The sequence below is a fragment of the Pan troglodytes genome, chromosome 7, assembly GCF_028858775.2.
Source record: "Pan troglodytes isolate AG18354 chromosome 7, NHGRI_mPanTro3-v2.0_pri, whole genome shotgun sequence".
NCBI lineage: Eukaryota > Metazoa > Chordata > Mammalia > Primates > Hominidae > Pan > Pan troglodytes.
The window spans coordinates 113,227,416-113,242,392 of NC_072405.2; the positions used below are offsets into that span (position 1 = coordinate 113,227,416).

General features: G+C 41.6%; 1 long non-coding RNA gene across 1 annotated transcript in view; it reads left to right on the forward strand.

Moving 5' to 3' along the window:
• The window catches only part of LOC134810689 (uncharacterized), a 62,603-nt gene that overhangs the window by 32,250 nt on the left and 15,376 nt on the right, over nt 1-14,977 (forward strand). Inside the window, exon 3 of the long non-coding RNA XR_010159321.1 lies at nt 6,279-7,645. This is a non-coding gene — a long non-coding RNA (uncharacterized LOC134810689). The remainder of the gene's footprint in view (nt 1-6,278; nt 7,646-14,977) is intronic.

Here is a 14,977-nt window from a genome sequence, read left to right on the forward strand (position 1 = left end):
CTGGCCGACATGGTGAAACCCTGTTTCCACTACAAATCCAAAAATTAGCTGGGCATGGTGGCATGCGCCTATAATCCCACCTGCTTGGGTGGCTGAGGCACGAGAATTGCTTGAACCCAGGAGGCAGAGGTTATAGTGAGCCAAGATCATGCCACTGCACTGCAGCCTGAGCTACAGAGCTGGACTCTGTCTCAAAAACAAAATAAAACAGTGTTCCTCTATTGCTTCTTATTGTTTACTTTTATGTTTAATTGTTTTTTGTAGTGTACTATTTTGATTCTTTTCTTATTTCCTTTTCTGTATTTTGTTAGTTACATTATTATTGGTTATCCTGGAGGTTACAATTCAACTCTTAAACATACAACAATCAATTTTGAATTCACATCACTTAGCTTCAAACATATACAAAAACTCTGCTCCTATAGCTCCATCCCCTTTTTAGGTTATTAGTATTGTCACAATTTTTTTTTTTTTTTTTTTTGAGACAGAGTGTCGCTCTATCCCCCAGGCTGGAGTGCAGTGGCACGATCTTGGCTCACTGCAAGCTCCGCCTCCCGGGTTTATGTCATTCTCCTGCCTCAGCCTCCCAGGTAGCTGGGACTACAGGCGCCCACCACCTCGCCCGGCTAATTTTTTGTATTTTTATTAGAGATGGGGTTTCACCGTGTTAGCCAGAATAGTCTTGATCTCCTGACCTCGTGATCCGCCTGCCTCGGCTTCCCAAAGTGCTGGGATTACAGGCGTGAACCACTACGCCCGGCTATATTGTCACAAATTACATCTTTAGACATTATGTGGCTATTAATATAGACCTATAATTATTATTTATGCACTTGTGTTTGAAATCATACAGGGAAGAAAAGGAATTACAAACTAAAAGTATAATAACACTGGCTTTGTTTTTACCTAGGTAGTTACATTTACCAGTGCTCTTTATTTCCTCACGTGGTTTCAAGTTACTGTCTAGTGCCCTTTCATTTCCACTTAAAGGGCTCCCTTTAGAGTTTCTTGTAGGGTAGGTCTACCAGCTGCACATGTCAGGACAAGGAGGTGGAACCAACTTACGGGTGTCTGGGGAAGACACTTGGCAGCCCTTTCCTAGAAGCCAAAATCAGAGCCAAACTCCACCAAGCACCCCAGTTTGAACTGGACTCACAGGGAAGCTGTCATCTCTTCTGCCTCATTCGGCCTTTGAACTGGGAGTCAAGGCATCTAAAGCAGGCCAGTGTGACTCTAAAACCTTTGCTATGTTTTCTCCATCTCACATCATATATATATATATATATATTTTTTTTTTGAGATGGGATCTTGCTCTGTTGCCCAGGCTGGAGTGCAATGGCACAATCTTGGCTCACTGCAACCTCCACCTCCTTGTTTCAAGCAATTATCCTGCCTCAGCCTCCTGAGTAGCTGGGATCACAGGCACCCACCACCACACCTGGCTAATTTTTGTATTTTTAGTAGAGACAGGGTTTCACCATGTTGGCCAGGCTGGTCTGGAACTGCTGACCTCAGGTGATCCACTCGCCTCCGCCTCCCAAAGTGCTGGGATAACAGGTGTGAGCCACCGTGCCTGGCCTGATTAAAGAATTTTTTAAAAGCACAGTAGAGAATCCAATTGTCTTGACAGGGAGAAAATCAAACCTTAAATACACTAAAGATTAAGTGACAAAAATTCTACACCAAACTTTTTTTTTTTTTTTTTTTTTTTTGAGATGAGGGGCTTACTATGTTTCCTAGGGTAGAGTCAAACTCCTGGGTGTAACAAACTTTCCTCCTCAGTCTCCTGAGGAGCTGGGACTACAAGTACTCCAGGCAGATGCCTGGCTCCGCACAGACTATTTTTAAATTATAAATACCTCAAGTGATTAGTTGCCCTCTTAAAAATGCTATCTTTCAAAATGCAAAGTCAGCAAAAGAACCTGTTGATGCTCTCAAAGAACTTGCCATCTGTTTGGCAAGACATATGTAATAACTAGTGAACAAAAATACAGTCCCAGAGTAATTGCAGAAGTGCTTTTCAATTACCCTTCACTTACTCCAGCTGCCAGACAGATGAACACGTTCCCTCAGTACCACACTGCACTCTGAGTGCCTCTTGAGAACAGGACATTTGGGTACTGTATTAAGTTTCCTTTGGCTGCTGTGGCAAATTATCACAAACATAATAGCTTAAAACATGGATTTATCACATTACAGTTCTGGAGCTCAGAAGTCAAAAATCAGGTTTAGCAGGCTAAAGTCAGGGTCTTGGACAGGCTGTTTCTTTCTAGAGGTCTGAGGGAAAAATTGGTTTCCTTGCCTTTTTCAGCTTCAAGAGGCTGCCAGCATTCCTTGGCTCATGGCTCTTTCTTGGTGTCACTCCAACCTCTTGCTTCTATCATCATTGCTATGGTTTGGATATTTGTCCCATCCAAACCTCATGTTAAATTTAATCCCCAATGTTGGAGGTGAGGCCTAATAGGAGGTGTCTGGGTCATGAAGGTGGATCCCTCATGAATACATTAATGGCCTCCCTCAGAGGCAAGTGAATTCTTACTCTATTAATTCCCATCAGAGCTGGTTGTTTAAAAAGAGGCTGGATACCAGGCATGGTGGCATGCACCTGTAGTCCCAGCTACTTGGGAGGCTGAGGCAGGAGGATCACTTGAGTCCAGGCGTTTGAGATTGCAGTGAGCTGTGATGGCACCGCTGCACTCCAGCCTAGGCAACAGAGCAACACCCTGTCTCCAAAAAAAAAAAAAAGGTCCTGGCACCTCCCCCACCTTTCCACTTCCTCTCTCACCATGGGATCTCTGCATAGGCCAGCTCCCCTTTTCTTCCCACTGTGAATAGAAGCAGCCTGAGACCCTCACCAGGTGCAGATGTCCAGTCGTTAACTTTCCAGCCATCTGAATTGTAAGCCAAATAAATCTCTTTAAAAAAATGATTTCAATAGTTTTTGGGGAACAGGTGGTTTTTGGTTCCATAGATAAGTTCTTTAGCGGTGATTTCTGAGATTTTGGTGCACGTGTCACCCAAACAGTATACACTGTATGCAATGTGTAGTCTTTTATTCTTCACCTCCTTCCCACCCTTCCTCCCAAGTCCCCAAAGTCCATTATTATCATTCTTATGCATTTGCATCCTCAGAGCTTAGCACCCACTCATAAGTGAGAACATATGATATTTGGTTTTCCATTCCTGAGTTACTTCACTTAGAATAATTAAACTTCTTTTTCTTCATAAATTACCCAGCCCTGAGTATATACCTTTATAGCAACACAAAAAGGTTAAGATAGTCACCTCTACTACTTACTGACCCTCCTGCCTGCCTCTTACAAAGACTCTTGGAAGTACATTGGGCCCATCCAGATAATTCAGGAAAGATTCTTAACTTAATCACACCCTGAAAAATCCCTTTTGCCATATAAGAAACATTTGTAAGTTTCTGGAATTAGGACATGAACATCTTTGAGGTGCCATTATTCAGCCCACCACAGATACTGTCCCCCATCTTCTCCTCCCACAGTTGAGCTGTATGCCTAAGAATAGTTGGCTGCGTTTGTTTTTGGACTTGATTTGTGTTCGCTTTTGTAACTAATTTTAAAAATTAAGAAACCAGTGAAATCTGAGGGCAAAAAGAAAGACTTGCAGTGTGTATGAAAACAAGTAAAATGAACTAAGGTAAGTCACTAAAGAAATACGGTCACATAGGGTATGTAGCATGTGCCTGTAGTTCCAGCTACTCAGGAGACTGAGGAGGAAGGATCGCTTGATCCCAGGCATTCAAGTGCAGCCTGAACAACATAGCAAGGAACTCTCTCAAAAAAAAAGTGGTCAAATTAGGTGTGGCCAGGAAATCTATGAAAGTTTTAGACAATAATTCACAACTCAAGAAGGATTAATCAATATATATAGGGATGGCTTGTGTAAGAAAGAAGAGGCAGAATATTTCTCAAGGGAGGTCTACTCAAACAAAAGGACTAGGCCCCATGTCAAAAAACTGGCCAACAAATGCACATTTAAACACTGTTAAACGTTTAAAGTAGGTATGTTTAAATTATGATTTGCCTGCCTCAACCAACTTTTCAGGTTAACTAACCAACCTCTTACCAATCCTGATAAGAGGAATCCAATTAAATTTGATTCAGGGTTTTAGAGATAATACTAATCTATTAAGATAATAATTTGGCAGAAAGGTTTAATCAAGAGAGTGGAGCATAAACTGTATCGTGGATGTTATGTGGGATCTGAATGGATGGTTGGGGGTCAAAGCAAGGCACACGAGATGAAACAAACAGCGTACAACTGTAGGGTTAGAAATGAGTGGGAACAGTCATTTCAACCTATGAGGTAGAACCCTGATAACTCCGAGTGTGGATCTCATTCCAGCAGTATCAGCAACACCTGGGAGCTTGTTAGAACTGCATATAGGGTGAGAGGAAGGAGAGGATCAGAAAAAATAATGAATAGGTACTAGGCTTAATGCTTGGGTGATGAAATAATCTGTACAACAAACCCTCATGACACAAGTTTACTTATGTAACAAACCTGCACATGTACCTGTGAGCTTAAAAGTCAAAAAAAAAAAAAAAAAAAGGAAAAAAAGAAAAAAGAAAGAAATGCATCTTTCTGAGTGCTGTGGCTCACTCCTGTAATCCCAGCACTTTGGGAGGCTGAGGCAGAAGGATTGCTTGAGCCCAGGAGTTCAAGACCCGCCTGGGCAACATAATGAGACCCTGTCTTTACAAAAAATACAAAAACTTAGCCAGGTCTGGTGGCACATACCTGTAGTCCCAGCTGCTTGGGAGGCTGAGGCGGCAGGATCAATTGAGCCTGGGAGGTTGAGGCTTCAGTGAGCTATGATTGTGCCACTGCACTCCAGCCTGGGCAACAGAATGAGACCCTGTCTCAAAAAAAAAAAAAAAAAAACAGAAATGCATCTTTCAGGCCTCAGCCCAGACCCACTGAATCAGAATCTGCAATTTAACAAAACTCCAGATAATTTAATTTCACATTAACCTGTGAGAAGGGCTGGTTTAGAGAGAGTGAGAGTCTTCCTAAACTGCACTGTAGAGTGAATATGGTACATATAAAACATAATGACAACTGAGTTATTAAGCACCTTCTATATGCCAGGCAAACTACCAGGTGCTTTGCAAACCTTGTCTTACTTATCTGAAAGATCCCAGTTTTGTAAAATAGAATTGATCTTTATTCTCAATGATGAAACTATCTTTTCTGCTTTCTGCCATCCCTTTGGTTGAAGTTGGTATAAAGAATACATTAGTGTCTCAAAAATCTCAAATAATTGCCTTTTGAAATTCAGTATGTAAAATATTTTGACATAATTTTTTTTACTCCCTTCATTGGCTGGGTTGCAAACTCTTACAGGTAGGAAGATCTCAAACTCCTTGATAATTTCAACCTATGAGAGAGAGGAAAAAAAAAACACAAGGGGAAACTCAAAAGCATTCTGGTTAGGACAGGGTAAAAAATAAATAAAATAAAATCAGCAAGAAATACACTCTATTAAGTGGAATTTGGAAATGATAAATCAGATTGAACCAAATCTTAGAGAGTTTGCAATAAAGTCTGGGTATTCTTACAGTGCTGCGTGTCTAAGCAGTTTATGCAAAAAGGGAGGGCCAAACCCTCTCTTTCCAAAGAAGGCAGTAAGACAGTCTGCCCTTTCCTTGCCCGGACTGGAAAACATGAAGTCCTTGTACCTTCTTGCTCCTCCCTGAGCTCAGCGCACAGCCCATACCGAACAGGGTAGAAGGAGTACCAGCAGCAACCCCGATGTTGGGATGTTGGGCAATAGTGGAGCACGATTAGTATGCCCATGCCTCACTCACTAGGGTGGTTTGCAGTAGACCTCCAGTTCTGACTAAGCTCCTCTCAACAAGATTCAGCCAGGCACTGTGGCACACGCCTGTAGTCCCAGCTACTTAGGAGGCTGCTGCAAGAGGATCGCCTGAACCCAGGAATTCGAGGCTGCAGTGAGCTGTGAGTGTGCCACTCCAGCCTGAAGGAATTGCAAGACACCAGCCTCTAAAAAAAAAAAAAAAAAAAAAAAAAAAAAAAAAAAATTTAAAAAACAAGAAAGATTCAGTGGTTCTTCACCCACTTGCAGACAGAGGGTCCCTAAAACGGTCAAGTGTGGGGTCCTAGTGCTCATTGCCATTGTGCTTAATTGTGACAGGAGTGGGGGCTGAGGGGATAGGAGGGCTGGGGTAGGGGTGGGAGGGCATTCCTTTCCCTCAGGCTTTCACAGTGTACGTTTTGTATTCCAGAATCAGAAATCTGAGCGTAGGAAGAAGTGGGTTAGCCCTGGAGAAAGGAAAAGGAGGATCATAGTTCTCTGCAAAGAGCTGGAAGCTAAAAAGCAGGCTGTGTTTACTTACCAACCAGGACACAGTGGGATCTTTGCCAGCTTCCAATATGGCCTTAAAAGTATATGAAATCCAAGAAATATTTCTGCAAAGCAAGAGATCTTCACTGCTTTATTTTCCACCACCTGAATCCTTGCAGTGAGTGTAGTGTGTATCTAATCAATCTATTAAAAAATACTTCAAAAGTTCTATATATGTATCAATATTTAATATTGTTTTTACATTATTTAAATGTTTTTCTAAATAATATTATAGTATATATATTCTGAAGCATTCTATTCAGTGACAAAGAATTATGTTTAGACATTTACATTTATATAGGAAAACTCATAACCTGAATATGTCCTGTGGGATCAAACCACTGACCCTTCCAGGGTGGAAGAGACCTAAGGTAGTCAGCTTCCATCAAGCGGCCAGTTGGTCTCATTGAGGAATGGTGTCACATCAAGGGCTTAGTGTTGGTCTCTGTTGCGATATATCAGACATTTGATAATGGCAGCAGCTGGATCAGTCTTGGTAAGGGTTGGAAGTATAGTTAGTCTTCACTTTGCATGGTCCCAATATGCACAAATCCTAGTTACCACCATTTAGTTAAATCACACCAGAACCCCAACAACATGGTTCAAATTTCAGCTACAACGTTATTAACTGTGCACAATTACACAAAGTACAAACCTCACTGTCAGTTCTTTAGTCCACAAATCACCGTGTAAATAACAGATGCATAGCATGATCAATAACCAATCACACCTCTCCTTTCAAAGTCCACTAATGATTGGCCACTGCACATATGTTCAGTTCTTACACAGCAAAGCGTGTAGTTGTGTTGCTGATTTTCCTGTGAATGAAGCCACATGATGGTTTACAATAATGGATACTCAAAAGAGGAAATTGGCCAACAAAGATGAAAGCGCAGAAAACAGTCCAAAAAGTAGTAATGCTAGAAATGAACTCCAAATTGAATGAGTTACAGAAAAACAGTTCACTGTGAGAATGTGGCCACTGCATCATTCAAGAGGATATGCAGCCAGAGGAACTTAGCAAAGGCAAACTTAACATAAATGAGGAAGGAAGTGTGGCAAAAAGCATGCTGTCTCAGAGGAAGCGGTCCTGGCAGAAACTTCACATTGAAGCAACTCTGGGAAATTTTTCATGACGCTGAAAACACAAAGGATAAAATGTTGGGAGCTGATCCAGTCTTAGAAAGGAGAACAATTCATCACGTCAGAGAAAAGATGCTCTCTCCATGTCGTAAGTTACACAAGAAGGTAAGCACTATCCAAATGATTCTTGTTGTTTCATTTACAATTTATTTACTCTTGCTATTTGTTTTCTTTTTCTTTTTTTGAGAGGGAGTCTCACTCTGTAGCCCAGGCTGGAGTGCAGTGGCGCAATCTCGACTCACTGCAAACTCTGCCTCCAGGTTCAAGCAATTCTCCTGCCTCAGCCTCTCAAGTAGCTGGGATTACAGGTGTACACCACCATGCCCAGCTAATTTTTGTATTTTTAGTGGAGACGAGGTTTCACCATGTTGGCCAGGCTGGTCTCAAACTCCTGACCTCAGGTGATCCACCTGCCTTGGCCTCCCAAATTGCTGGGATTGCAGCCGTGAGCCACCGTGCCCGGTCTACTCTTGCTATTTATTTTCTATGTTGTTTATTTACGTAGAAATTTAATATTTCTAATGTTTAAATTACTAACATTTAAAAACCTTAGATAATATACATTTAATAGTTTATTTTGAGCAAAGAACAATTCATGAATTGGTAGCTCTCAGAATCAAAAGAAATTCAGAATGCTTTGTTGCAGCAGCATGGGCAGTGAGCTTTTACACAAAGGGAAGATGAAAGTGTACTTCATTGGATTAGGTGGAAAGACCCTAGTTAGAGGTTAGCTGGTGTTTTCTTATTGGTAGTCTTTAGTTTTGTTTTACTCTTTACACTGGGCTCCAGTCTGCTTACATATAGGAACCTAAAGTGGTAGGGTTGCCTCCGTCTTGTTAAAAGAAAAACTTCAGCTGAATTAAATTTAAAGGAGTTTAATTGAGCAATGAATGATTCACGAATTGGGCAGTCCCCAGAATCACAGCAGATTCGGAGACTCCAGAGAAGGCTTGTGGTTAGAACAAATTTATAAACAAAAAAAGGGAAGTGATGTACAGAAATCAGCAGTGAGGTACAGAAACAGCTGGATTGGTTACAGGCTGGCATTTGCCTTATTTGAACATGGTTTCGACACTTAGCAGTCTATGAGTGGCTGAAATATGGCTGCTGGGATTGGCCAAAATGCAGCTATTGTTACAGGTGCATGCTTCTAAATTAGGATTTCAATTTTGTATGCCTATTAAGCTAAGTTACAGTTTGTCCACAAGGACTCAAATATAGAAGCACGAAGTCCTTCTCAGGCCATATTTAGTTTGCTTTAACAGTCTAATGCCCTCCCTGTTAGAATTTTTGTTAAAAACAATTATTCTCTGCTTTTGGTCAGCCTCTTATGAGAGACTGAACAATACTTAGGCATAGGCACCCCTCCCTGTCACCATCACAGGTAAGTTGTCTTTGTCTCTGTGGAACTCACAAGTCATGATGTTAGGCTCATTGAAGAAAGATTCCCTTTGTTGTTCACATCATTATTGTCACTCTGATCAAGGTGAGAGCATCTAATGTACCGCTGATGGCTGAGAGCATGCATTTAAGACTCTTGACAGAATACAGCAAACAGGGTGATTACAATGATGACCATCAGGAGGATAATACCAAGAGACTAGAGTATGCTCCTTAGCCAAGGTCCTCATGAATCAAACCAGCTAAAATTGAATAAATCAAGGAATGAACCAGAGGGGGATTCAACTTGTTTTAACCAGGTGGCCTGTTTGTTAATTTCTTGTGATTGAGTTTCTAATACAAGAGGTATTTATCCAGGCACAACAGGAGGAATAGGATAAAATGAGCATATTGCATAGACTCTTCCTTGTTCAGCCAATAGTCCAATGCAAGCCTATTATCTAAAACTACTCAAGTAAGGGAATTTAGAGATTTTTGTTGGATAGCTATAGCCTTAGCTGTAGAACCCGCAATAGTAACTAATGTCAAATAAAAATTTTTGACCTTTATTTCATTTGTAGTCATCCCAAGCCATGGAAAAATGGACCTAACATATGATGCCCCCTTGGCAGGGTTGTCATCTGCTGGTCAGTTTCTTTTTAATCTATGATGCAGGTTTAGAGGGGTGTACTAATGTTTAGCTTCTGACTGGTTATGTAGTGACAATGGCACCATTAAAATCCCTAGTCCCCATTGGTCTTTCATTCTCCATCTGTCAAGGTATGGGGTGGTCCAAGCATATGGCTGATAGTTAAATTCTCTGCTTATAAAGATGTACCTAGGACATTCCTGAAAGCCTGGTTGTGGGGTGGCGGAGGGCAGTGGTAGGAAGGATGTACCTAGGGTGAACAAGCCTGCTCCTTGGGAGACTTCAGTTATGGAGTAATTAGTTGGCATCAGCAGTTTCTAACCAAGAGACTGATACTGAGTTATTACGTCCTAGAAGGCTACCAAAATACGTATGTAGATAGGCATTCTTGTAAATAGCTCTGTTAATGTTCTCCTTTTTTGTGCATAGCCTCCTTGCAATATGGTCAGCAGACCTGGCCATCGTATTCCATGGTTGGGTTAAACAAGAAGTAAGAATAAAGGGGTCTAGAAGTTTAACTCTATAAAGGGACCAACGGTATAATCTAAACAGATTGTTGCATTTGAGATTCTGGCAAATTGAGTCACAAGATATACTAATGGGTCTCTAAAAAGCCATGCAAGTATTTTGACTTAGCATGGAAAATCCAGAATTTAGCTAAATTTTCTGCAGAAGCTATAGACTGTGAGATTCTAATTATGGCATTATCATGCCATACACAGAAAGGAAGAGTAAGAAACAGGAGATAAAAAGAACAGGGGTTCCATGATAGGAAGAGGAGGTACTTTTTTTTTTTTTTTTTGAGATGGAGTCTTGCTCTGTCACCCAGGCTGGAGTGCAGTGGCACTATCTCGGCTCACTGCAAGCTCCACCTCCCAGGTTCACGCCACTCACCTGCCTCAGCCTCCCGAGTAGCTGGGACTACAGGCACCCGCCACCATGCCCGACTAATTTTTTGTATTTTTAGTAGAGACGGGGTTTCACTGTGTTAGCCAGGATGGTCTTGATCTTCTGACCTCGTGATCTGCCCTCCTCGGCCTCCCAAAGTGCTGGGATTACAGGCGTGAGCCACTGCACCCACCCCAGGAAGAGGAGGTTCTTGATCTCTGATCTTGGGAAAGCTGTCTACATTCAAGATGCCATCTGCTTTGGGGAGAGATGTTCCTGGGCAACTTTACCTTGAGATCCTTAACTGGTGGTCAGTTCTGAGAGTCTGGAAGGGCCCTCTTGAGTTGAGAAACATTGGTCCAAAACTCAAGGCTTTACTGTAGTGTAAGTGGTGAGAAGTTGGTGTGGTCCCTTCCAGTGAGACTCAAGGGCAGACTTTCTTGGATATAAATTCCAAAAGACCCAGTTTCCGAGTTCTAGACCATGAGGATTCTGATAATCAATCAGTGGGTCACAGAAAGCTACTATTACCAGATAGAAATACAGTAAGTCCTCAATTGATGTCGTCGTTGATAGTTTTATGGAAACAATGATTTTAAGCAAAACAGTGTTCCTTGAATAATGTATTTCATTCAATGTTGTTTCATTTTAACGTTGATGAGAAAAATTAAATTTGTTTTATTATACATTGTTTTGCTTAAAATCACAGTTTCCAAGACCTGATCAATGATGTTGTGAGAACTTATTGTATGCTTCAGCATAATTTATCAAGGTCTGGCAATATTGAGTCATACCACAGGTTACAAATATGGGAGGTACATGAAGCTGTATTATTAAGGGCATAGGTCTTTCAGTACTATTTCATGAGGTGTCATCTTGTGCTTTCCAGCATGGGTAGATATAATTGCCATTAAGCCCAGTGTTCAAACTTTTGGCCAGGCAATCCAGAAGATTCCATCATTTTGGCCAATTTTAGTTTTAGGTTGCCATTTGCCTATTCAACCTTTCCAGAAGACTAGGGATAAGGACAATGGTCATGCTATTTTGTTTGTAAACCTTTAAAAAAATTGTTTAATAATTTGTCCAGTAGGCCAGGCGTGGTGGCTAATGCCTGTAATTCCAGCACTTTGGGAGGCTAAGGCAGGTGGATCACCTGAGGTCAGGAGTTTGAGATCAGCCTGGCCAACATGGTGAAACTTTGTCTCTACTAAAAGTACAAAAATTAGCCAGATGGTGGTACATGCCTGTAATCCCAGCTACTTGGGAGCCTGAGGCAGGAGAATCACTTGAACACAGGAGGCGAAGGTTGCAGTGAGCCGAGACCATGCCACTGCACCCCAGCCTGGATAACAGAGCAAGATTCTGCCTCAAAAATAACAATAACAATAATAATAATAATAAATTTGTCCAGTAAAATGAGTTCCTCTATCACTGGAAATCTTTCTAGGGATATCCCATAAAGGAAACATATGCTCTGTTTTTTGTATTTTTTTGTGTTTTTTTTTTTTTTTGCTACTGTTGTGGCATCAGCCTTCCTGCATGGCAAGGCCTCAATCCACCCTGAGAACAGGCATACAGTTACAGGAACATACTGGTAGCCCATTGAGGGTAGCAACTAAATGAAGTTCTTTTGTAGGTGTTCACATGGTCCAGCAGGTGGTAGAAATGTACCGTTTGAAACCTTAATGGTTTTCACAGAATTATGAATCTGATAAATCAGACTTGGGTTATGAACCATTTTTGCAACTTTAGAACAATTACTCCACCAATACTTTTTCATAATTTGAACCATTTTGTCTACACTCTGGTGAGCTGTGGAGTGCAGAGCCTTTAATACTGGTAGTTTTAAGGACTTAGGGAGGACTAGGTGGCTGTCAGGGCCCTCAGTGAGTTCACGTTTGGTATTAAATTTGCATCCTTTTAAGTGCCAATTTTGGTTTTCTAATTCAGGTGCATAGAATCGTTTATTTAACAAATTATCATAGGTGATTTGATCTGAATTAATGTTATAGAGTTCAACCAAATTGTATATCCTAACATGTTTAGTGACAGCTACCTTAGCATGGAAGTTCACTAAGGCATTGTCTTGATATTTAGGTTCAGTTTTACAAGTGAGCTTCAATTTTAATAATAGCAACTTGTGAGGGCAGCAAAATAGCAGAAAGAAGTTCATTTGCCTGGGGCTCATTTTCGGTGGTGGACCCACTTGAAATGAGGAACCCTCTTTGCTTCTAATACATGCCAAAATCATGGACTACCCCCAAAGGCTTATCTACTGTCTGTATAAATGTTGTCTGATTTGCCCTGAGATATTTGACAGGCCTGAGTGAGAGCATGTACCTCTGCTGGTTGGGCTGACTTCAACTGGGGAAGAGCTCCCTTTTCTGTTAATTCATTCTGGGTAGTCCAGGCATGCCCTCCTTGGTATTTTACTTCCGCATTTTTAGCAGAAAATCCATCAGCAAAATGTATTATCTCAAGGTGTTTAATGGGGCATCTTATAAATCAGTTGATCAATCAATAGCTGTGATATGAGATTTACATAGTTGTGGTCCTCACCTTTGTCAAGTCAGGGTAGTAGGGTAGAAGGGTTAAGTAGATTGCAGCATTATTTTATTTATTTATTTATTTATTTATTTATTTTATTTTATTTTATTTTGAGACGGAGCCTCTGTCACTCAAGCTGGAGTGCAGTGGCACAATCTCGGGTCGCTGCAACCTCCGCCTCCCAGATTCAAGCAGTTCTCCTGCCTCAGCCTCCCAAATAGCTGGGATTACAGGCACCTGCCACCATGTCTGGCTAAATTTTTGTATTTTTTTAGTAGAGATGGGGTTTCACCATGTTGGCCAGGCTGGTCTCAAACTCCTGACCTCAACTGATCCGTCCACCTCAGGCTCCCAAAGTGCTGGGATTACAGGTGTGAGCCACCATGCCCAGCCAAGATTGCAGCATTTTATATGAGATTAGAAGGAGACAGGAGAAGAATTTCAAAAGATGTTAGTCTACTTGCTGAGAAATGTTGAGTTTGACTGGAATTTAATAGACTTTCCAAAGCGTGTAGAGCTTGCGAATAAAATTCATTTCCTAAAATCAGCTCAGATGAGACCTCAACCAATCTGGATGCTTCTGCTACTACCTTTAAACAATTGGGATCCACCTTAGCTACTGGGTCTAATTGCAGCCTATTAAGTGATGGGCCTGTGTTTTCCTCTGTGTTCTTAAGTAAGAATTTCTAAAACCTCGTTGTTATGTTCATGAATGAATGAAGTGAAAGTGATACAGGTTTGCTATAATTTCAGAGTCCTAAGGCTGGAGGTTGTGGTAGGGCCAGTTGTGGTTGGCTGAAGCCTGTTCATGATTATCCTCCCACGCTAAAGGCTCTGGGTCAGAGTTTTGTGCAAGTTCATACAAGCGAGATGCCAACAAGGAAAAATTTGGGACCTAAGACCTACAATATCCTGCAAATTCAAAGGAACCTCTTAGTTGTCTTTTAGATATGGATCAAGAGAAACTTTGAATAATTTTCATTCTTTCAGGTGACAGGAAAGTTTCTTCTGCAGGCAGCAGTGGACATTTCCTCTAGAAAATTGGAGTCTTTCCATGGAAGCCTATGGCTTTTGTAAGCTAATTGTTGTAAGACGTAGATTGAGGCCAGGTGCGGTGGCTCACGCCTGTAATCCCAGCAATTTGGAAGGCCGAGGTGGGCGGACCACGAGGTCAGGAGATCGAGACCATCCTGGCTAACATGGTGAAACCCCGTCTCTACTAAAAATACAAAAAAATTAGTCCGGCATGGTGGCGGGCGCCTGTGGTCCCAGCTGCTCGGGAGGCTGAGGCAGGAGAATAGCGTGAACCTGGGAGGCGGAGCTTGCAGTGAGCTGAGGTCGCGCCACTGCACTCCAGCCTGGGCGACAGAGCGAGACTCCGTCTAAAAAACACACACACACACACACAAAATAATAATAATAATAATAAAAAGAAGTAGATTGGGGACCAGGGGCCATAGCTCGTGCCTGTAATCCCAGCAATTTGGGAGGCCGAGGCAGGTGGATCACTAGAGGTCAGGAGTTTGAAATCAGCCTGGCCAATGTGGTGAAACCCCATTTCTACTAAAACTACAAAAAATTAGCTGGGTGTGATGGCATGCTCCTGTAGTCCCAGCTACTTGGGAGGCTGAGGCATGAGAATCGCTTGAGCTTGGGAGGTGGAGGTTGCAGTGAACCAAGATCATACCATCACACCCCAGCCTGGGCAACAGAGCAAGTCTCCATCACAAAAAAAAAAAAAGAAGTAAGTTGAATCTATTTCTGACTCTGCCTTAGTATGAGAAAGAACATAGCAGTAGGTTATCAACATATTGAATAAGAGCAGAATTCCTAGGAAATTGCAAATTTGGCAAATCGTGATGCAAAGTCTGAGAAAAATAAGATGGGCCTTGGTAAATCCCTTTGGCATTACAGTCCAATTATATTGTTGATTTTTTTCCAAGTAAAAGCAAATAAGTAGTGACTCTATCAGC